The sequence below is a fragment of the Canis lupus genome, chromosome 36, assembly GCF_048164855.1.
Source record: "Canis lupus baileyi chromosome 36, mCanLup2.hap1, whole genome shotgun sequence".
NCBI classification, from domain to species: domain Eukaryota; kingdom Metazoa; phylum Chordata; class Mammalia; order Carnivora; family Canidae; genus Canis; species Canis lupus.
The window spans coordinates 25,097,194-25,121,103 of record NC_132873.1 but is presented as its reverse complement, the minus strand read 5'-3'; the positions used below and the strand labels follow the sequence as shown (position 1 = coordinate 25,121,103).

Genomic DNA, 23,910 nt, shown 5'->3' with positions numbered 1-23,910 from the left:
CCCCCCCACCCCGCCCTGGGGCGCCCTGGGCGGCAGGTGCAGGTGGCAGGTGGCGCCCCCAGCTCAGCGCACAGCTGCTCCCGCGGTGCTTCTGCCTTGCGGGGGGCTTCCCGTTGATTAGGAACGGCCCCACCTGTCCTCTAACCTAACCGGCTGCTCCAGGCCCTGGCCAGCTTTCTGTGCCTAAAAAGTCTCAGAAAACTAGTGGAATAAGAAAGCAAAATCACCTGCTAACACCTAGAGGGAAGCTTCCAGGTCTCGGCTGTTGTAGATACTGAAGTAAGCACAGGGGTGCGTAGGTCTTTTTGAATTAGGGTTTTTGTTCTCTTTGGTAAGTAGTGCGATTACTAGATCTTGGGGGTGTTTCTATTTTTAATTTTTTGAGGAAGCTCCATAGGGTTTTCCACAGAGGCCGCACCAGTGGCATTCCCCCCAACAGGGCACGAGGGGTCCTAACCCTCTACAGTTCTCGCCAATGCTTGTTCCCACAGGTCCTCTAGTCATTCCCGCAGGTGTCAGGTGATAGCTCCCTCTGGTTTTGATGCTCATTTTCCTGATTAGGGATGTTGAGCACTTTTTCAGACGTCTGGTGGTCATCTGTAGATCTTCTTTGGAAAAGGTTTATTCAGGTCCTCTCTGTCCATCTTAAGGAAAAAAATAATTTTGGGGTTTGAATAATATATAATTTAATATCCATATATGTAAAGAAATTAGATCATTTGCAAGTATCTTCTCCCATTCGGCAGGCTGCCTTTTCAAGTTTTTTGATGGTTTCCTTTGTTGTGCATAAACTTTCTATTTTGGTATAGTCCCAGGAGTTATTTTTGTTTTAGCTCTCTTGCCCAAAGTTTATGTAGAAAAATGTTACTATGGCTGACATCAAGAAGATTATGGTGGAGGTTTTCTTCTAAAAGTTTTATGGTCAGAGCAGAAAGAATAGGCGTGAGGGTATGGACTCTGCAGTTTCAGAAGAGGGGCGATGCCAGGCATCATCGGGGTGCCCGGGATGGCCTTGGAAGTGGGTGACTGAAGTGAAGGCCTGTGGTCACGGCCGGTCAAGGAACAAAGTTGCTAAGGCTGTGGCTGTTCCCAGGGAGGCTGAAGTCGCAGAGGCGGGTGGAAGACTGTGAGCCAAGGTCTTCAATGAAGGAGGCAGGAAGAGAAGATGTGACGAGCCTAAAATTAGTAAGAACTTTTTAGTGGCAAACAGATGATGAATGTTGCAGACCCCATGTCCTGAGCTGGAAATGTGGAAGGATGGAAAGTCCCGCCCAGAAGCAGAGCCTTCGAGGAGACAAAGTGCAGTAAACACCTGGCGGTCGGCCCAGGCTTCCAAGAACAGTAAGGATTGCGTGCACTTTCATAGCCCGAGAGCACAGCGAAACCTCTGAAAGCCTAATAGAGTGCTGGCGGGCTGATTCCTCAGCCAAAAAGAAAAAAAAAATGCATTTAGAAGGTAAGAGTACGAGAAGCTAAAAAAATTACCCCAAAGTGCTTACACCACAGGCAGTAACCAAGAGATGTGAAGGTACGACTGGTTTAGTGGCTGCCAGTGTGGGGCCAGCAGGACTGCCCCGGGAGCTTGCAGGTGTTTAGAAGGACTTGATGGAAAGCCAGCATCACCTGGGTCGCTTCATGGCAGGTGGACGTAGGCGGGCCAGCAGGATACAGGTGGCTTCACTGCAACAGTCTAGATAGAGATGAGCCTGAAGAAGTCAGCCATTCACTTTCCCACCCTTTCCCCAGCTGCCAATTTTCCTTTTTTTTTTTTTTTTTTAATTTTTCCTTTTTCCATCCTCTGCTGTCTCCGTGTGCGCTCACCCCAACCTCAAAAGCCATGATGGAAATAACCAAACATCAGGTGTTCTGACTGCCTTACCTCTCCCGGACCTCCATTTCTGGCTCCTATAGGGGTACAAGGGCTCATTCACAGAATCCTGTTCCTGGACCTGTCTTCTGTGGGGCACTTTGCCAGAATGATGGAAGGAAAAACAATTTTATAAAAATTGGGAAGACCATTCTTTTGTTTTTGTCAGTTATTGTGATTCCTGACAAGCAAGAGGAATGTGACTCCTGGGACTGAATTTCCCTAGTAATTCTCGCAGTAATCAGCAATATCACCAACCAGACCGAGGCCGGGACCTAATCCCTGTCCTCACCATTCAGGTTTAGGTCCGCTCGAAACCCTGAAAAGAACTGATACATTTCAAAAATTGTTAGGAATGGAATTTTAGATTAGGTGAATTGGACAACTGGATCCTTCCAATTAGAGAGACGCTTTATCACCATTACTTATTTCCTTGGAAGACTCGCTTATGCATCCAGCGTTTAATTTGGGTAGAGCTATCTTTACATGCTTTTGATTTATTAATCTACAAATCTGGACGTCTACTTTAAGAGAAGGTGTCTGGGAACAGAAAGTGGTTACCTCAGTTAACCAAATATAAAAGACCAAATGAAGAACAGAAATTGACTTGCTGATATGTCAGTTCCCTGGGTGTCAAGTTCAGCTGCATTTATGATTTTGTGTTTTCTCTCATGGTTTGGGTGAGGTTTTTTTCTAAAATGATTTTATTACACATGAACCAAATGCTTGCTTAGGATTTTATGCCCAAATATGTGCTGATTCTAAGGGAATCTTTTATGAGGCATTTATTTTCCTTTAAAAGGTATCATATAAGCTGCTGAGTTTTGTTGCGTTATTTCTTACTAATTTTTTTTTACCTCCTGCTTTTTGAAACTCCAGCTTTATAGAAGGAAAGAGTGCTGGAATGTTATGCATGCTTCTTTTGAAGCAGTGTGGCTGCTTTTTATTGTGGGGCATGATATGAGGTTGAGAAAATTGAGTGTACCTCTTAAAGCAGAGGCCAGAATCTGGTATTCTTTTCTCTACCCATGCCTTTCTCTCTCTCTGTGCACCTATACTCCTCCCCATCTTCCTCATCTTGCTCAGTTGACAAGGATTTCTTGAACACCTGCTGTGGGCCAGGCATTGTTCTAGGTGTGGGAGAGAGGGGAGGCAGCCAAGATCCCATCTCCTATTCTAGTAAAGAGGAACAGAAAATTAGCAAGAAAAAAAATATTTTGTTTGTTTATTTCAGATAATGAAAAAATACAGGAAGTAAATGAAATGAAAGGTTAATAGGAGAAACTGCAGCCCTAGAAAGTCTCTCACAGGAGGGACGTTTGAGCTGAGATCTGAATGACAAAAGGAGGAGCCAGCCCTTCAAAAAAATGTCAGGAATGAGTTCCCCCAGGAGCAGGTGAGCCAGTGAGAGTCAGGCCTGGATGTGAGAATAAACTTGACACACTCAAAGCCTGAAGAAGGCCGGGGACACAGTGAGGAAGGATCGTATTTTAATAAGGTGAAGAAACCGTGAATTGAAATGGAGCAAGAGTGGAAGCAGGAAGGCCGGCTAGGAACCTACTGAAAATAGGGAAGCGACAATGGTGCTTCCACTTGGGGGAAGTAATGGAAAGTGGAGAGAAGGGGACACATCAGGGATATATTTTGGGGGAAAACCTGAAAGGATTTGCTGATGGACTAGATATAAGGAATAAGAATGAGGTAAAATGACTATTAGGGGTTTTTTCTTTTGCCTGAGTTACTTGGTAGATAGAAGGTGCAAGAAAATTTTTAAAAACTTGGTTCTTAAAAATGTTAAGTTTGAGACGTCTATTAAATGTCCAAGTAAGATTTTGAGGAGGTAGGAAGCTGTACAACTCTGGGTATAGCTCTGGTCAAGGGATAAATTAGAAGTTCATCCATAGATAGATGATCATTGACCATGAGAGTAGATGAAAACGTCAAACAAGAGAGTGTAAATAGAAACAAAAAGGAAGGTGATCCAAGGAACAAGTCCCAAGACTCTTGTTTTCTCTTTCTGGAAACTTGCAATTTAAAAATTGCCGAATTTGTCAACCCTTTAACAAAGAGGCAAGCACAAAGAGTTGCAGCAGATATCTCAGATACAAAAGGAGCCCTACAAAATGTGGTTGACAATTCATGCATGTGGTATTTGTTTGTGAAAATACTGAGCTATATATGGACCAAATCCCATAAAAACAAATAATGATGCTATTTTATTACCACACGTTGACCTTCTACTAATCACAACCAGATCTAACCAACCCAAATGGTTGCATTCAATTTCTTTGAACACTAGAGGGAGATATACTCACCTGCAAACCGGAGAGAAAAATGAACTTGTGTTTCTATAGAACTACTCTTTTACCGTAGAGCCATAGACTATTTTAAAACTTGATATTTTTGCAATCATCAAGAAAGAAGTCTTGAGTAAATTATACTTCTTGGAAAGTAACTCGATGTCTTTGCTAAATCAGGTTTCAGTAGAAGGCTATGTTGTAGATGACTGCCATGTGGTATATTTTCAGGTGATAGCTTACATTTTTCCTTGGACAATGTGGAGCAATGATATAAAACCTGTTAGTTTTTATTTGGAGAAACATCATTTCCTCCTTCCTAGGAATTCTGGCAGCATTTCATTGTAAGTCAAAGTGTCAGAAGCTTTGACTCTTGACCTTATGTCTGTGGACCTGGGGAATGTGCTGTGCTTCATCACGTTCAGTGTTTTTAGGTGGCTTAAAGGTCACTGGCGTTGACTTCATTCTGGACTTTTTATTTGCCCAATAAAATGTTCTTTGACTTTGCTAGGTAATCGCATAGATATGTAGTGTTTTCATGATTGCTTGGGGCAGCTAGAAAACTTTCTCTTTATTTACTTTGGTAATCTTTCCAAAGAACATACTGTAAAACGTCCTCTCTTCCTGATCAAAGGTTGAATGTGAACACTACCCAACAATTCTTAGCCTACCAAATACTTTATTTGACCTTGTAACTAATTTACAAGTCTTTTTTTTTTGTTTTGTTTTGTTTTGTTTTTGTTGTTGTTCAACACTGAAATGCTTCTGTTAATTAAAGGGGGAAAATGTGTTTTCTATCTCTAGGGAAGAAGGAAAGTGTAGGAAAAGAAGCTATTTTCTGGAATCAGAGCTGGTATGAATCCTGACTTTGGACAGATGTCAACTAAACTTATTATGGTCATTGTATTACCATATATACATATTGTGATTATATATTATTTGATATGCATATCAAGTAATTATACAACTGAAAGGAATACAATGTTGTAAGTCAATTATATCTCAAAACAAATTCCTGAATTTGTCTCTACTGATGAAAGTAAACAAGTCGCTTTCTATCTCTGAACTATCATTTTCTTTTCTCTAACTTAGAATCACAGCCTTTTAGAGTTGTTGTGGGGGCTCATTCAGACAATGTACGAAAAGCATCCAGCTTAGCTTCTGGTAAAAAAGCAAACATTCCAAGTTTCCTGGGCCCCACTCTTTCTTTCCCTGTGAAGTGCTTTGTAAATTGACCCTATAAATCATATGTTCATAGATTATGTGCTCTGAAGTATTTGTCAAGTGCTGGTCATATGTACAGAATGTGACCCAGGCCACGTTTGCAAGGCAATCTTGCGGGCATTCGTGTGTGGTCAGAGCTGTATTGCCTGCCCTGTGCTCTCCAGGACTAGGTCAGAAAGAGGACCTCACTAGGCGATCAACTACTCCTAATTATGGGCTTATGAGCAGAGAAAAAAGGAGACACTGAAAGTCTGGTGAGGATTATTATCCCTGCAGGGAATGACTTCCCCTTTCCCTCCACAAATATCAATTTTACCTCCCACCCCCATAAAGGTCCAGCTCAAATCCTTTGTCCAACAGACATTCCTAGCCTAAATGAACTCATCTCTCCAAACACCTATAATATTTATGCAATTCAGTCACCCGCAACTCATGCCTTGCATTCCTACTTACCCTTCACCTACACGGTCTCCCCAACCAGGTAGGTCCTTACAAGGCATGGTTGCTACTAAGTCATATTTCTTAGTGGTTCACTTTAACGCCTTCCACGGTACTCTACTGGAAGCAGCCACTGATGCTTCCTTGAATGTATTCCCAGGTCAGTTTTCCTTCGCCTTCCTTGCCACACACATTTTGACAATAGAACTCATCAAGGGTAAACGAATCCGTACTGTTTAAATCATTCTGCTGACAGCATCTGCCAATTATCTCTTTAAACTACAGATTCTTAAAAAGAAAAAGCCCCAAAGTCTAACCTATTATGCTTACCTTTATGCTGTTTACTTTGCTACCCATGGCATAATTCTTGCCAAGTATTCACTCTCAGTTGGAACAAACTAGCTACCATGGGGTCATTTACAGGTATAATATATATGATAAACATTTTTATCATTGGCAGCTGACTTTTTTCTTTTTAAATTCCATAGTCAAGTGTTATTATTGGTCATAAAACGAGCGATAATTTGACACGTGTCAAACTCTGACATTGTCACACACGACTCCATTTTTACATATGCAGAACTGAAACAGATGGTGAAGTTTTATCATCATTTATTATTCAAGCTGCAATAAAGGGTTGCTAAAGCTAGAATTAGAATGCTCTTCAAGGTCGTGAAGGATAAAGAATCACACATGAAATGCAGCACCTGTTCCCCGAGTGTCAAACCATAACACAGGAAAGTCCTAATCCTCGGTCTTGACTACAGAGCAGCTCTGTGATGTGGCCGACAGGCAGTGCGAGGCTGCTTTAGGGTGGTCGCAACCTGCCTCTGAGGCACACGAGGCAAGATTATATGCTCTTCAAGAGGACAATACAGGGAACGTATTTTCAAATACTGATAATTGAAGTAACATTTTCAAAAGAGACACATGGCAATGTATTTTTTATTTTTGTATTTTTTATTTTTTTTAAATATCCTAGTAATGGGTAGTTTTTCAAAAGCAGATGCAGAAAAAATATGGGAGCAGACTCTGCTCTTAATCATTCACAAATCTCTTAGCTAAATTTTATGTTTAATTACATTTTCTCCTAAACTCTACTCCATTTCTCCTTCCTTTCATATCTCAAATCCTCAAGTGAGTGGTCTTTACTCACTTGATCCACTTGATCCACTTTTTATTTCCTTGCCATTTGATCTCTTTGAAAATCTATAATCTACAATAAATCTATTGAATCTCAGTTCAAATAATCTACTTGAAATCTATTTCCACAGTCCATGTCTTCAAACCGCTAACAACCTTGACCCATTTCTTGTTTTTCTTAACTACTATTCAGAATTTGAGGTTGCTGTTACTTCCTTCTTAAAATTATTTTCTTCCTAGTCTTGCATGACAGCCAAGCCCCATTCTTCTACTTCTCTCACATTTTTCTGGCTCTTCTTCCTTCCCTGTCCATCCATTTGTAGACAATCCTTACAGCCTTGGTTGTGCTCTCTCCCCTCATTGCTCATGCCAATGACTCATCTACTCTTAAAGCTTCATATTCCACCTTTATGCTTACAGCTCCAGAGTCTTTGTTCCCTGCCATTTTCCCTCTGAATACTTATATCTTGTGCTCAATTATCTACATGACTTTTCCCTTCAAACTACACTGCTGTCCGAAACCACAGATCCAAAACTGATCTCCTCTTCCCAAGTTTTCAGCTTTACCTGCAGCCTTACCAATCTTCCAAGATCAGTATCTTGAATTCATCTTGGTTTTCTCCTTGTTCTCCAAGTCTGCATTAGCCATCTGTTGCCATTATTATTATTATTATTATTATTATTATTATTGAAATGTCTTAGGATCATCTCTTCCTTCTCGTCCTACTGCCATTAGTAAAAGCCAGGCTCTGAGCACCTAGGTAACTGGGTGGGTCTTTTTTTTTTTTTTTTTAATTTTTTTTTTTTATTTATTTATGATAGTCACATAGAGAGAGAGAGAGAGAGAGAGAGAGGCAGAGACACAGGCAGAGGGAGAAGCAGGCTCCATGCACCGGGAGCCCGACGTGGGACTCGATCCGGGGTCTCCAGGATCGCGCCCTGGGCCAAAGGCAGGCGCCAAACCGCTGCGCCACCCAGGGATCCCCTGTGTGGGTCTTTTAATTGTGGTTTGTTTGGTCCTCAGTCTGTCCAATATGCACACTTAAAAGCAAATAACACTAAAATAATCCAGAATGATTCCTTCTTGGTCTCATGTCATCAAACTCTATTTCAGAAGACTACCCATCAATTCCTTCTTCCTTATCAATCTATTCTTTTTTTTTTCATTTGTTTCTATTGAAGTTTGATTTGCCAACATATAGTATAACACCCAGTGCTCATTCCATCAAGTGCCCTCCTCCGTGCCCGTCAATCCATTCTTACCTTCCATAACCCTCTTCCCTATGCAGAGTCTCTATATTGTGCAACATAGAACCTCTACTCAGGTTGTGATCCTCCACATTTTAACTGACTCTACTTATCCTCTGTATCTTTCTTTATCCAGCCTTATCCCAAACCAATTCAAAGGCATTCCATCAATAAGCTTTTGCCCAAAAAAAAAAAAAAAAAAAAAAAAAAAAAAATAAGCTTTTGCCCAAATATCTAACAATGGTCCATTCCTTTTTAAAACAAGAATTCACATAATATAACCTTCCAGTTTATTAACTATTATTGTTTGTATAAAGGCTATTCTCCTTTCTTTACCTAATGTATTATTTTTTTCCATTTTTACTTATTCTCTAAGTCCCAGTTTAAAGATCACGTCCTCTACAAAGTCTACCCTGGCCATCCCAGTCACTTGTGTCCCCTAAACATACCTGGCATAGTCTCAGTTATGTACCTGAACAGATGTAAAAATCTTCCAGTTGTACTATATTTTGAAAAAGAATGACCTCAATGGAATTAATTGCTTATTTAGACCCTAAGGATGCATACATAAATTAACAGGTAAAGATGATATTTTTCTAGGCCAAGGCTTCGGTGTTATTAGTAGAAGCAATAAATAGAAATGAATTCTCAGAGCTATTCTATTTTCAGCAAAGCTAAAAAATAGCTTATCATCAGTCTAAGAAATATTTATCACTATAGTTTATATAGTAATCATTATTTTTGTTTTTAAAACTTTATCTCAAATTACAAAAATAACAAACTGATACCATAATGGTTATATCGATCATAATACAATTGTCAAAATCCATATGATTTTGCAAAGAGCAAACCCTAATATAAACTATGGACTTTACTTATAATATATCAATATTTGCTCATCACTGTAATAAATGTGTTACACTAACACAAATACTAATAATAGGGAAAATGGGGATAAGGGAGATTAGGAGGCATATAGGAACTCTCTACTTTCCACTCAATTTTTCTGTAAACTTAAAACTATTCCAAAAAAAATCCAATTTATTAACTTCTTTAAAATAACGTATTTATTATAGAAAATGTGTAATGTCCTGTAAAAAAGGACAAGGAAGAATATTTAAAACATCTTCAAGCCTATGACTTTGTCATTGTCAGTATTTTGATATCCCTTCAGTCTATCATTCTGTTTATCGATCGATCCATCCATCCATCCATCCCTGGAAGATACTTTATCCACTATTGTTACATGACTATTTTCTTCTAATATTTAATCATATATCACAAGCAGTTTTCCTGCCATTAAATAATCTCTAGCAATAAATTTTTTAATAATCACATGATATAAACCTCTTTATCTTGAAGCTGTATTTCTAAGATTTCCCTGAGCTTTAATTTCTGCAGCATGATAAACCCATTTCCTTTAGTACTTTCTAAACCTGCATCACTGTTTCCTTCTTGGTATTCATATCTGCATTTTTTTTTTAAGAGAGAGCACAGGGGGAGGGGCAGAGGGAAAGGGAGAGAATCTTAAGCAGGTTCTATGCCCAGCACGGAGCTCGATCTCACAACCCTGAATTCTTGACTTGAGCCGAAATCGAGAGTTAGACACTGAACGAACTGAGCCACCCAGGAGCCCCCATATCTCTATTCTTGCTATCCCCTTCTCAGGATGCTTTACAGTGACTTATTTATATTACTTACTGATTTTCTATGTAGCAGTCCCTTTCCACAGAATCATTTTTTTGTGTGTAACATTTCTTTTCTAAAAATACACCAGCAAAAAAAAAAAAGCAAAAAATACATCAGCTTATTAGCTAAGAGTAGTTTTTGACATAAAGCAGCATGCGTACTGTTATACAGCTCATCAGTGATTAATTAGAACATATACTAAAGTATGCCAATGACTCCAAGATCTTTTTCTACCTGATGCCTAATCTTTATAGCCTATGGCCCTGAATTACTATTTGGGTTTATTTAAGAAAGAAACTTAGAGATGGGGCTGATTAGAAGTAGTACCCTACAGAGTCTCTCTATATTAGAACCACATAAGAGTTTCTGAATTAGTGCACATGGGTTGAAGTGGTCCCACTGATAGGCCAAAACTGTCCTCTGGTTCTGGCTTGTATTGCTATCGAGAAGTCAACAATTATTGTTCACCTGGATGTAACGTTCCTTTCCTCTGGCTGCTTTTAATATGTTCTTTTTTCATAGATTTTTGCCAATTTGATTATGAGGTATGGTTTGATGTGATCTTTGTATTTATCTCCCTTCACATTGACCAGTTTCCTTGGGTTATATTTATCATCCATTTTGGAAAACATTTAACCACTATTGCTTGAAATACCTCTCTGCTCCAGTTATACTTTATCCAATATATAATATAGTATATATTATAATATATATATATGTATATATAGGAACAGCTTGTTTAAATTAGATAATCATATATATGTGTGTGTATATATATACACATGTATTACACAGTATTTATATATGTGTGTGTGTATATATACTGATTACTTGATCTGTCTACAGCTCTCTGAGGCTCCGTCCACTTTTTTTTTCAGTGTCTGCTCTCCATGCTTCAGTTTTGATAGTTCCTGTGTCCTTGTCTTCAAGTTGTGGTTTTTTGGTTGTTCTCCTGTAGTGTTAAACCTATCTTGTGGTCATTTCATTTTATATGTTGATACTTTTGGTTCTGGAGCTTCTATTTGATTCTTTTCTTAGAGACTCAATTTCTCTGTTAAGATTCTCTGTTCTTTCAATGTGCTTATGTTTTTCTTTTAATCCTTGAATATATTTATAACAGTGGTTCAAAAGTCCTAGCCACTAATTTTATCATCACAGTTATTTCTCGTTCGGTTTACATTGGCTGACTTTTTCCCCTCTGGCTGTACAACTGGGACTGGCGTATTTGGTAGCATAACCCCCACACAGGGTCTTTGGTCTGTGGGGGTATCTTAGAGCTACCATCCTGGGGAGCCCAGTGGAAGCCTCTGGAGCTTCCCTCTACCGCCTGTAAAAAATGGCATATCAAAAACACATCCATCTATGGGGTAAATGATTTATGGGGTAAATCAGTGCCACCCTTAGTATCTAAAGGAAAAATACTTTTACCAGGGCCCACAATAAGAGTTACATTGAATCATAAACTATGACTTCTGCTTTGGTACTTTAAGCAAAAATAAAACACATTAAGAATGAAAAGAAGAACGTAAGTACAATTGCAGGAAATATTAAAATGTAAGGGAAAACATGATAAATAATGTTATGTCCACATATTTAAAACCTAAATGAGTTGGGGACACCTGGGTGGCTCAGCGGTTGAGCATCTACCTTTGGCTCAGGGCGTAATCCCGGTCCCGGGATCGAGTCTCACTTCGGGCTCCCTGCATGGAGGCTGCTTCTCCCTCTGTCAGTGTCTCTGCTTCTCTCTCTGTGTTTCTCATGAATAAATAAATCTTTAAATGATTTGGACAAATCTAAATCTAAATGATTTGGAAAAATTCCTAGAAAAATATGACTAAAATACAAACAAAAGACTAAAGAAGAAACAGAAAATCTGAATGATCTTAAAATTATTATTGTAATTGCATCAGTAATTAAAAGATTTCTCAAAAGGTAAAGCCAGCTCAGAAAGTTCCATATATGAATGAAACATTCAAGGAATATGTTCTAATTTTAAACAAACTGTTCCTAAGACTAGGAAAAGAGGAAAATGCCCCAACTAATTAATAAGCCCAACTGAACCTTCCGAATAAAATTAGACAACGACAATATGAACAGGAAAATTATAGGCCATTCCCACTGTGGGAAAGCCCTAAATAAAATATTAGTAGGCCAAAGTGAGTTGAGTATATAAAATACAAGAATGCAAGAATTGTTTAACATTAGAAACATCTATTAATATAATTGACCTCATTGTGGTATAATGAAAAAATACATATGGTCTTTGTCCCACATTCTTGGCACAGAGCTTTTAAAATCCTTGGCATTTCCTGAGGGAGAGCAGTGACTATTGTTATTCATAACAAGCCCCTTTCTACCAAACCTTTGGAAGACCAAGCATGAGATTAGAGGTTTGGGAGTTTCAGTCCCAGCTTCTGACATTTGAGGATGGAAGCGCAGGGGACTGGAGGTTGTTTGATCACCAATGATCAATAAGTGAATCAATCATGCCTACTTAATGAAACCTTAATAAAACATTCTTAAACTACGAGGTTCTGGCCGCTTCCAGGGGGTAAACACATCAGTGCTGGAGAAGAGGTGCCTGGAGAAGGCACGCGAGCTCCGTGCCTGACCCCCTCTGCCTCCCATCACCTTGCCATGAGCATCTCTTCCATTTGGCTGCTCCTGGGTTGTATCCTTTCTAATAAAACTGTGATCCTAATTCTAGAGCTTTCCTGAGTTCTACAAATCATTCTATCGAATTATCAAACCTGGTCATGGGAAGACTCCTATTTATAGCCAATTGGTCAGCAGTGGGGGGGGGGGGGGGCGTTCCAGCAACTTGTGACCAATATCTGAAGTGAGGACAGTCTTGTGGCACAGAGTCCTTAACCTATGGGGTTGATGCTAATTCAGTGTAGTTAGTGGAAGAATTGAATTGAATCATAGGACGCCCAGTTGGTATGACAGACAAAATTGTTATTGGAAAGATACCATATGGTTCAAGACAAATTAGAGGGGAAAAAAATCATATAATTTCCTCAGAAAGTGGAGCAAGAAAATAGGTAGCAAATCCTTTAGGTCTATCTGCCCAGATCCCACACGAGTGCGCACTGTGTACCACTAATGGGTTACAAGTGAACCAAGATCGTGAAGGCTCTGAAAGCCAGACCCCTTAAGCTCGTTGCTTCTCCAGCTTCAAACAGATTCCTAGGTTTTTTTCTACTGTCATGAGGGAATAGTATAATTTTCTATGTGCGCGGTCATGTCAGAAAGTATAGAATTTTTTTTTTTTTTTTTAGTAGATGAGTTTAACTCAAATGGCTGTTATTCTATGGTTCCATCTCCTACTCATTGGTGGATGAGATCCATCAGTTTTTGAGTAGAGCTTCTCTATTAAAAAATGTTTCAATCTCTAACTACTGGGAACTTGCTCTTTTCTTCCCTCCACGCCTGAACTAATGTGACACAAGGATCACGGGTAAGAGTGTGTTTTGCAAATGCAAATTTCCCTCCATTGGGCTGAATTAAGGCCAAGAGGGAGGGCACAGAGTGTGTTAGCCAGCCTATTTCACCACTTCCTCACACCCTCCAATGTAATTGCTTTCAGCAATCAAGCTGATATTTTTAATCTCCATTGATCTGACTGGCTCCAAGGGAACTTAATTTCAGTTATTAACCGCTTAATATGCCAATGCTTAGAATTTTTAAAATGAGGAGCTATTCTGAATCAAAACCCATGGATGAGCCAAACTTGAACCCAGGTTCACCAATGATTTGCAAACTTTGCACTTACTGCAAACGTTTTCATACACGGCTCTTCTCCTGCTTTTATTCTCTCTGAACTGTCCCTGAAAAAATCTCCCTGAGATCTCTGACCAACTTCACTTTAAGCCACCTGCCCTCTTCTATTTCTGCCCAGGAGGACTCTGTGACCAGTGTCAGATGGGCCTGTCAGAGCAAGGCGTGTTGCCCCTCCCTTCCGCTTCCCCCTCTCTTGCACTGGGGGATCTTCCTCCCTTAAAGGATCTCAATGATGACTCTGCTCCACAACCTGAAGTCACACTTGGTGAGCTTCCAGCCTCATTTTTTTTCCTGTTTTTCAATCCTCGTTAGTCAGGAGCCCCTTCTAGAAATCAACGCATCATGACTCTGTTCTGGAGCATATCCCTTCCAGGTGACCCTCACGTGGAACTTTGAGAATAGCAGGTTTATTTCCATAACATTGGCACCGAGCAAGACACTCTCTTTCTATTCCCTTTGCAGATATTTATGAAGTGCCGTCCCTCCCTGTCAAGGCAGTCTTGCATCTGTACCCTGAAGAGAGAACCTCCACGGGCCATATTACTACCAAGGCTTTGTCCCATCACACTTTCCACCCCAACAACACACGGATGTTATACCCCTGCTAGGACCCACTATAATCACTGTTTCCACGCTCACAAATACAAAATGCTCTTATGTTAAGAGATGGTCAGCATTTTGTTTTTGTCACAGAATCATTATCTCTATAGGTTTGCTCTTTGGATTTTAAGTAATAATCTGACATAGAGGGTACTTACACAGACCATGGTACTTAGCCAAAGATATCCAGAAGGTTTGCTCAAAAACAATTCTTGTTGGGTCAGCCTTTATTAAATCCTCCCCAGGAGCTGATATTTTGAGAACAAAATATTACTGGTAAAGAGAAGCATGTGAAGTTTCCAAAAGCAAAAGCGTATGTAACCAATGAAAGGATAAAATTTCAAGGCCTGTACAGTAAAGCAGCTGTTAGATGATTTACTGGAAAATTCTTCCAAAACATAACAGAGGCTTCCTACTACAAAGGAAATATTTTCCTTCAAGTCCATACTATTAAAGTTCAATATGTAACATACTCAAAAGACCTCTCTAATAAAATCTGAGATTTTCACGAAAACCTCCACCTTAGGGACTTGATTCTCATTCCATCCCTCTGCACAGCCCGAGCATCACTGGTGTGAGATTCGTGATGTGTGTTCTAAACTCCAGACTCATTCCTTCTGTGCAGTTTCCAGTATCAATAGCAGAGGCCGGGACTTCATCTCTCCAGCCTACGAGTGACTCCTGTTAAACTCAGCAAATCAGATAACCTCTCACTTGCAATCAGAGAAATTATCTTAGACCTGCCAGCAGAGCTCTGGGGATTTACAAGGCAATGAGGACAACTGCAAAGCAATACTTAATGAGGGGGATGAGGGGGGTCAGCAAGGGAGAGAAAAATAGACTGTTTCCAGTACCTGCCTTAGCTTTCTACATGGTCGACCAGAGGCAGAAGGCCTTTCTCGGGTGTTCTCCACCTGTTTTGGCCAAGTCCTGGAGGAGAGAATGAAGGCAACTCTGAGGTATGCAGCACATTGCACGCTCACTGCTCCACAGCCCAGAGCAGTGATGGATGAGGACCCCAGGCAACGCTTCCCATCTAGCCTCATTCTCGACTCTGCTGACCCATGAGCCCATTTATTAGGAGTCATCGGAAAGCTCTTGGGCTCTGTAATGCCGTATATTCACGTCGAGCATCCCCTGGCTCAAATGACAAGGACTCCACCTGTACAAAGGGCATTACTGAGCTTCCTGGGGCGTAATTACTCCTGAGGCTTCGATCCCCACAGGAAAAGCAAAGTGGCAGTGGACAGAGGAGACACAGTGGGGCAAGTCGAGGACGAGGAAAGATGTGTCCTGCCACCTGCCTCCCTTCCTATTCTGAACGTGCCAACCAATTCCAGCCCACCTGTCCCCCATGTGCCAGAGTGTGGGGCAGGCCCCTGGAGCAAGAGACGTTCTCCTGGGCAGACAGCTCTTTATCTGATTCCTGATTAATGGTAAAGTGGCTGCTCTCAGCTCTGGATGTTCACACCATAAGACAGGACACTTGGCTTCCACACGTGCATCTGTTTGATTGAAACTCCAGGCTGCACAGGCCTACTTTTCTGAAGAAAGGAACGTGAAAAGGGCCCAATGGCAACAGGAACATTGATACAGGAATGGTTTGGTCAATGACTACGGCATATGAGCTAAAGGTCATATTTCGGTAAAATAGGTAATGGTTTGGTCAATGACTACGGCATATGAGCTAAAGGTCATATTTTGGTAAAATAGGTAATTTTGGGGGGTGGGGAATGTAGAAAGTAACTTCAAAAAAAAAATTCAGTGAATACGAAAAAGGGCATATTTGGTCCATGATGAGAACTTTTTCCTTCCTTGTGAAAGCACTACTATCTTCAAAGTTACCTACAACTGTTTACTACATGGACCCTTTGAGCTTCATTGATAAGGAGGGAGTCAAACACTGCTTCCAGTGATACTCTGCTCACGTGGGTGACAGCAGGCCCCCTGCCTTGGGCCATGCCACCCTAGTTCCAGCTGAGGAGCCGCTGTAAAGTCTGTCCCGATCAAAGCAATGAATGGGCCCAGGGTCTGCTCGTTCCAAGCGTCAGGAGATACCTTGGGATCAGTTATAGAGCTGTTTCTTCATATGTGTCTTAGCACCCCACAGTGTGCACGCTCCCCTGGTGTCTCCTCTTCTCCCTTTGCTGGCCGACTCCTGGGTATCCCCTAGGGATCAACAGCCCTGAGCTCACAGCACTTGGGCTCAGGCCCAGGGATGAGTCAGGATGGCCTTTCCTCTTGGCTAGTGACTAGTGTAGGGATCAAACCAAAAAGGAAACACTGCTAAGGGCTTTGGAAAAAGGCTTTCCTCCCTAATAAAAGGCAACTTGACGTGACCGGGAATAGAAAGTAGATGGTAAGTGCAGTTTCGCAGCATGCTGTTCCCTCCACGAGAGTATACAGTGACCTGGCCATGACAGCAGCTCTCCGGCGTTGGCTCAGTTTACCTGATGTGGTAGGCTGAATGATGCCCCCCTCCCCAGAGACGTCAGGGTCGTCATCCCCAGCGTCTGTGACTCTGCTCCCTTACATGAAAATGAACTTTTGATTAAGACAGGGGTCTGGAAACAGGGAGATTATGCTGGGCCATCCTGAGAGGTCCGGTGTCCCTCTCAGAGGACAGAAAGAGATCCCAGTCAGTAGTGGGAGAGGTGCTGTGGGAAGCAAGACACTCAGTGATGGGAAGGGGGGACTATGGCCAAGGAAGACAGGACGTCCTAGAAGCTGAGAAGGGCAAGGAAACTGCTTCTCTCTTAAACCTCCAGAAGGTACTCAGCCCTGCCGACGGCTTGAATTTGGACTGCCCGGACTGTAAGAGAATAAATTGGTGTGTTTTAAGCCAAAGTTGGTGGAAATGTGTTATACTAGCAAGAAGAAACTAGCATTTCTGGCTAGCCAGGTAAGACACGTTCCCTATGTCTTACATGTAGTCCCTCTGTTAGTTTGGATGTTTTGCTGCACATAACAGAAGCCCCAACTGAAAATCACTTAAACAGTTAAGGGACCTAGGACCTCACTTGTTAAAACAGAGAAGCAGTGTCAAGGTGTTACAGGTTGGTTAATTTAGCAACTCAATGACATCTCAGAGATCCATGTTTTGGGGGTTTTTTCCCTCCAAATTCGTGCTTGGCTGTTCTCAACAGGAAGGTTTATCTCTTTGTCTTGGTCCACACATGGTCAAAATGGTGGTTGGGGTTCTAATCACTAATCCTTACACACTAATATCCAAAGGCTGAAAGATAAAATCACTCTTTTGATGCATCTTTTTTTAAGCACCAGGAATATTCTCCCAGAAGTCCCCACCTCGATGTTGCTTCATGGGAAAAGAGGATTTCCACTACCTCCGTTTGACCTCAGCCTGAACTTCCCAACTGATGAAGTTCTTCCCTCTGGCTTATGTCTCAACTCAGGCAAAAGACCCTGCAAGCAAAGCATGTCATGATGGGAACCCTCAAGTAATAAGGACTGCCCTGAAGTCAGCAAGACCCCATACGATCGACCCCAAAGACAAGGATCACCCTTGACCTTTACCATCCACCTGCATGTACCCACCAACTCTTGTCCCACATTTTCCCTACATAAACCTGGAAGTACTTTCAGTACAATGGAGGCATCTTTGAAATGCTAGTCCATGGTCTTCTCAGTGTGGCCTCCCTTTCTTTCTAAATACCTTTCTTATTTCACCACCACCCATCCTCTACACCTTTGGACTCTGTCAGCAGCAAGTGGCTGAAACCTGGTCTGTTTGGGACCCCCAGAGTGAGGTGCTCTTGCACCCCTGTGCCCTGGTCGTGGTGTGGCATTAGCAAGAAGCTGATTCACCTACTTCTAAACCAGTCACCAGGAAGGGGGTGGACTCAAGAACCCCGTCCTGGGACAACAGAAGAGCTGGTCCCTCCTGACCAGCTAGGTCACGGCATCCTATTTTCCAGGTTGCATTAGTAAGAAAGAAGCGAGACAGTAGCTGATGTGCAGAAACACATACATTCCCTCCTCGAGGATCCTTTTGAACAAACAACTACATCAAAGACAAAAATCTTCCAAAGTTGAAGAGGGCTGTCCTTTCAGCAAAATGTGCGAATGTCTATAACTTCCACTTCTTTTGCTCAAAATCTTCTGACCTGGAAGTGCATTCATTTATTTAATATTTTTCTTTGCTTAGTGCAGCCCCCGAATGAATGTTTACTGAACCAAGGGTCGATAATAGTTATTTTGTGCCTCTAGCGATATTATTTTCTTATTTGATTCTCAACAGTTGAGCGGGTGTTTAGAGTCTACTGGAGATTTTATTAACATAAATATTTGTGTTAGATTGAATAAAAATAAAAATACTAACTGTTACATAACATTTTCTCTGAGCCTGTTGTTACACTAAGGACTTTACATAACTCATCTAATCCTAGCTGTACGAAGTAGTACTGGGTTTTGAGCGAGAGGGTGTGAGTGGGGGGGCTTGTTTTTTTCTTTTTTTTTTTTTAACATGGAGCTTAAACTCAGGACCCTGAGATGAAGAGCCACATGTTCTACAGACTGAGCCGGCCAGGTGCCCCCAAAGTGGTACTGGTTTTAATCCCCATTTTGTAGATGAAGAAATACAGACAGAGAAAGGAAAACCATTGATAATATATTCCTTCTTGGAAAAGGTAAAGCAGTGGCAAGAAGTAGCTCTCATGATATTTTATTATTTTTTATTTTTTATTTTTCTCATGATATTTTAAAAGGAAATAAAAACAACAGTTAAGCATCTGACTCTTGATTTCAGCTCAGGTCGTGATCTCAGGGTCGTGACATCTAGCCCTTTGCTGGGCTCTGTGCTAGGCACTAGGCTTGGAGCTTGCTAAGGATTCTCTCTCTCCCTTACCCTGTACCCCTAACCCCTCTAAAGCAGAAATAAAATAAAATGAAATAAAATAAAATAAATAAAAAAATAAAATAAAATAAAAAAGGAAGGAAGGAAATAGTTAATAAAAATGGCGTTATACATGACACAAACTGCAGGATAATTTTATACCAATATTTCCAAAAAATTATTTTTCCTGTAAGATTAAAGACAAGCAGCATTCAAACCTAAACTGAGGGGTGGACAAAAACATAGCACAAAATGAAAAGTGTGTCTGTGGGAAAGACACCAAAAGAAAAAAGATACACTTTATAAATTATGGCCTAACACTCATGAGCAAGAGAAAAAACTTGAGGTTGATTTGGAATCAAGAGCATTTGGCTGTCTCTACCTGGAGACCAATATTTTTAATGTCTTTTATATGTTTGTAGAACTATGTTGACCCTTCTCTGAACTAACATCTTCTTTTAAAATGTGTATGGGGTATTGTGCTACAACCATTCTGGACCTAACAGGCCTATATTATGCTTTGGCTCTTGGGCTTTTCTAATCACTACTTATCCACTTTATTGTTATTGGGCTTAGATATAATGAAACCAAATGATTTTATCCATTCTTGCATACAGACAGACTGTAATAAACTGCATATTAAATGTATTGTGATTCCCTCCAGGGGAGAAAATGATGCCCACAAATCCTGGCACCATTATGTTTGTATTGGTTGGCACCCCAATGGAGACTGAGATGCTTTTTAAATAATCTACAGAACAGTTGGAATTTCTATACCAAGGAAAACAAAAATTCCATCACCTGAATCCTATTAGAGCTAACAAGGCTTTCTGTGAAGTTAGATAGTTATTTAAAGATGAGACACTGTAGATTTCATGATGCCAAGTAAACCAAAGAGTGCCTTCAAGCACACGCCAACTTGAAATCCAGAAAGGGAAGGGGAGGCTAATTTATGGTCAATGCAAAGCATAAAACACAATAATTCATAAAACAAAACAATTCACATGTGGCAGTATATTGGCTTAATTCAGGCTCTACTTAAGCCAATCAGATGTCCAGAAAGAAAAACTGAAAATGTTGCCCGTTTATCTAAATGATTCCAAATAATTGTATATTTGACATGGTAGACGTAAATAATAAAGACCTAGATTTTCTTTTCTTAGTATTTGCCATCCAAAGTTATTCTTGTGTCAGCTACTTCCCAAAAAGAGTAGTAATTAAAAGAGTTCACTGGTGATTGTAAATGAATTTCTCTTTTGCATCTAGCTTTCCTATGACCAGTTCACTGTTGCCAAGCATGGCGGGATAGGTTATTTCCTCTAAATATCCATTATTTTACATTTAATTTTTAATTGAAGTATAGTTGACATATAATATATTAGTCTCAGATATGCAATAGGGTGATTTGAATGAATATCCAGACTTGTGCAGACTTTAAATTGACATTTCCATGGCACTCTGAATCATTGCTGGTAGAGTGTAAATTAGTCCAATACGCTGCAAACTGATTTGGCAGTATACACAAGAGCCCTACAATGTTAGGGTATTTGACCACATGCTTCTGCTTCTGGAAGTCACTTTCAGGAAATAACATAAAATTCAAAAACCATATTTATGTCCAATAGTTTGTTTACATGGTAATTGTACTTGCTGAGAGGAGATACAATCTAAATGCCTAATGACAAGATGGTTAAGTGAATAATGATATATCCACTGAATGACATATTATTTCTAAAATTTAAAATAAAAAGATTTTTAAAAAAGATTTTTTTTATTTCTTTATTCATGAGAGACACACACAGAGAGAGGCAGAGACACAGGCAGAGGGAGAAGCGAGAAGCAGGCTCCCTGCAGGGAGCCCGACGTGGGACTCGATCCCGGGTCTCCAGGATCATGCCCTGGGCTGAAGGTGGCGCTAAACCACTGAGCCACCCGGGCTGCCCTAAAATTTAAAATAAAATTTAAAAATTCTTGAATATAATAATAAGTACAGAAACAGGAAGAAGGCATAAGCAAAATTGCATTTGGCATTTGATCTTAACATCTTAAAATAACATATTTTTTTCAAAGAAATATATCTCCAAATGCCCATTAACCAGGGAAAGGATAAATAAGTTGTGGTATAAGCACATAATAAAATATTATAAAAATTTTATAAATGCATGAATTTCAGCCATATAAGCCAACATGGATGAATCTTAATATACCTTTTCTTCAGATTTATTTATTTTAGAGAGAAAGAACATGAACAGGGCAAAGGGCAGAGGGAGAGAATCACAAGCAGACTCCCTGCTGAGCATGGAGCCCACAGAGGGCCTTGATCTCATTACCCTGAGATCATGACCTGAGCTGAAACCAAGAGTCAGATGTTTAACCGACTAAGCCACCCAGGTGCCCCGTGAATCTTAATAATATATCTTAATAAAAATAATATATCAAAATAAGCTAACTAAATATTATGTTATTTAGGCACATTCGTATACCTGTGCGTGTTTGCATGTGTACATGCGATATGTGTATGCATGGTGAAACTAAGAAAAGAAATAGTAAAAAACACAAAATTTGGGGCAATAGTTATCTCTGGCAGGAAGGCACAGGGTCAGGAGGATTGGAGAAAAACAAATAAGTAACAGTCTACTTCCCAGGCAGGGCAATGGGTCATTTGCCAGTTGCTACGTTACATAATGATGAATAAAATTAAAGATGGCCATGCATGAGCCAATGACCAAGAGTTACGATTTATTTAATTCTCCCAAAAAAAAAAAAAATTCTCCCCATTGTTGGATTATATTAGACTGATATTTTTCCCTTTATACATTTCTACAATTTCTAATTTCTATGATTAGCATCATACTTTAAAATTTTATGTAAAACAATACACTGATCTAGCCTGTAGGTCTCAAATTCAAAAGACACATTATACCTGAGTCTGGATGAGTTAGAATTACCAAATGTATGTCAGGCCATTGAACAAAAGCTAGGATTCAATTAACATTAAGCTATAAGCAGTTAGTAGTTACGTTATCTAGGCCTGGTTTTACCTTCTTAGTCCTGATGATTCAGATTCTTCTCTGAGAATGTGACCATTTGGGGCCTACGTGTAATGATCTAAAATAAAAGTACTATATTTTCTCATGACAATAACAATAGATGACATTGATTGTTGATATGTGCCAGGTACTGGGCCTGGAAAGTATTTGAACCTATATCTTCAGTTCCAGGCTGGCATTGAATCATTCATATAATTTTCCAATGTTTAACACTGGCTTACAAATTTCTAAAATTTTTAGGATACTAGTCTTAACAGTCAGATCCAGAAATTGGGCCTTCACTGCCCAAGCATTCTATTTTCAAAACACAATGATAATAGCTGACATTGATTTTTTTAATATTTTATTTTATTTGAGAAAGAGAGAGAGAGGAGTAGCTAGCTGATGGAGAGGGAGACTCTCTGCTGAGCAGGGAGCCTGGTGTTGGGCTTGTCCCAGGACCCTGAGATCATGACCCGAGCCGAAGGCAGATGCTTAACCCAATGAGCCACCCAGGTGCTCCAATAGCTGACATTGATTATTATTGATTATTACTATGTGCCAGGTACTATGCTTTTCATCCATGGTCAGAGGTAATGGCCACACTAAACATGTGATAGTTAACTATTATTGTCCAAATTTGACAAATGGGGAAACTGAGACACAAAGATGATAGGTGTTTTGCCCAAAATCATGCATCTAGTAAATAGGGGAACTCAACATTGGAGCCTAGACTTAATAGGGATCAAGTCTTCTCCTGAGAACAACCAAAAAAGTCTTATCAAATACTGATTTTTTTTAAGGTTTATTTATTTGAGTGAGAGAGAGAGAGAGCATGGGCACACATGTGAGCATGAGTGGAGGAGGGAGCAGAGGGAGCCCGAGAGAGAGAATACTCAAGCAGACTCCCCACCGAGCACGGAGCCCAAGGCGGGGCTCCATCCCAGGACCCTGAGATCCCCAAGATCGTGAGTCAGATGTTTAGCCAGCGGAGCCACCCAGGCCCCCCTCGAATGCTGATCTAAATATATAATTATTTACCACAGTGGAAGCATAATCAGTCAGGAAAAAGGGCCCAGAGTTCAGTTCTTAGAACCAAGTGTGAGAGAAGATTCAGGGGCATAGTATCTCAGGGCCTGGATCTGCAGACAGAAGTTGAAGGAGGACAGACCCCAAGGGTATATTTAGGAGGAATAGTACAGCACGTGGGTTCCTGGCCCACAGCTACCAAGGCTTCACGCCATACTAGCTTTGTGACCCGAGAAAGTTACTGGAATTCTCTGAGCTTCATTTCCTATGATTGTAAAATCAGGAGAACAGTAGTACGCCCCTCACAGAGTCATTGTGTGTGCTAAGTGAGCTAATCCGTGTGGAACACTTAGAACAATGCTGGCGCACAGCGCTCACTACATGTTAACTATTATACTTCTAGGGCAGAGTTCCCAGGGTCTGATCTCCATTCTTCCTCTCCCTCTCCCTCACTCTCTCTCTTTCCTGCTTGTTGTACATTCATAGGATGCTTTGAATAGCTTTGAGTTATTTGGGAAATGAGACCAGGCATACGATATAGAGCGGAATGTGGCGCTACTAATACTAATACATCACCACTCTCCTGATGTGGAATGGCTTAAAGATGCACAAGCTGGTTTGCTTTGCTGTTGAGAGAACCTAATTCTAGGAACAGGAGATCTGAGTTTAGGCTTTGACTCTGTCACTAACTGTACAGTCTTCAAGAAGTCA

General features: G+C 40.5%; 1 long non-coding RNA gene across 9 annotated transcripts; it reads left to right on the top strand.

Moving 5' to 3' along the window:
- The first annotated feature begins 2 nt into the window (after nt 1-2).
- LOC140625538 (uncharacterized) lies at nt 3-18,640 on the top strand. 9 transcript variants are annotated; one of them, XR_012024876.1, is made up of 6 exons: nt 3-279; nt 1,094-1,456; nt 3,102-3,263; nt 13,808-13,954; nt 14,152-15,943; nt 17,566-18,640. It is a non-coding gene; the product is annotated as an uncharacterized lncRNA (long non-coding RNA). The 9 variants fall into 9 exon arrangements; XR_012024880.1 differs by having other exon boundaries at nt 3-291; XR_012024874.1 differs by having other exon boundaries at nt 3-331.
- Nucleotides 18,641-23,910: the final 5,270 nt, after the last annotated feature.